This window comes from Mandrillus leucophaeus, unplaced genomic scaffold (assembly GCF_000951045.1).
Source record: "Mandrillus leucophaeus isolate KB7577 unplaced genomic scaffold, Mleu.le_1.0 Scaffold901, whole genome shotgun sequence".
NCBI lineage: Eukaryota > Metazoa > Chordata > Mammalia > Primates > Cercopithecidae > Mandrillus > Mandrillus leucophaeus.
In genome coordinates, this window is record NW_012109820.1 from 384,122 (window position 1) to 385,037 (window position 916).

Here is a 916-nt window from a genome sequence, read left to right on the forward strand (position 1 = left end):
TCAGGCCGGAGGGTAGTGGCTACTCACAGGCGAGTCCACGGCGAGTCCACTACAGCCTCATCTTCCTTGGCTCAGGCGATCCCGCCTCAGCCTTCTGAGTAGCTGAGACTACGGGAGCGTGCCACCGTGCCTAGCTGCAGCGATTTTTTGTTTGTTTTGAAATGGAGTCTCACTCTGGTGCCCAGGCTGTAGTGCAGTGGCGCGATCTCAGCTCACCACAACCTCCACTTGCCGGGTTCAAGTGATTCACCTGCCTCAGCCCCACCAAGTAGCCGGGATTAAAGGCACGCGCCAGTACGGCCGGCTAATTTTTGTACTTTTAGTAGAGACCCCCGTCTCTACAGTTTCACCATGTTGGTTAGGCTGGTCTCGAGCTCCTGACCTCGTGATCCGCTCGCCTCCGGCCTTTCAAAGTGATGGGATTACAGGCGTAAGCCGCTGCGCCCGGCCTCTGCAGTGATTTTTAAAGAGTCTTTTATAAGTATATTTCCTTTAACCATTATTTTCAATACGCAAATCTCTTGAAAATACGTTCCTCTTTTGGAAAAAAAAAGGCTGGGGGAAATGTATTTAAAAAAAAAACAAACAGAAAAAACTTCTTCCATTCCCAACGTAATCATGGCATATCGTGTGTATGCTTCCAGGACTTTTCTTCTGTATGTTTACATACAGATAGTGCATGCTTTTGTTTCGTGCTTCACGTCTATCCCATCTTAAAGATGGTTTTACAACCTGCTGTTTTACGACCTGCTGACTTTACGAAGTGTCGTAAAGTCCCGTCCACTTCAGCGTCTTTCCCACCGCAGCACAAAAGGCCACGCAGGCCATTCTACCCCTGGCGGCCAAGAGGCGGGGTGGCAGGCTCTAGACCCTGCTGGCGGGGGCGAAGACGGCGCGCGGCGATGACGCACCGCCG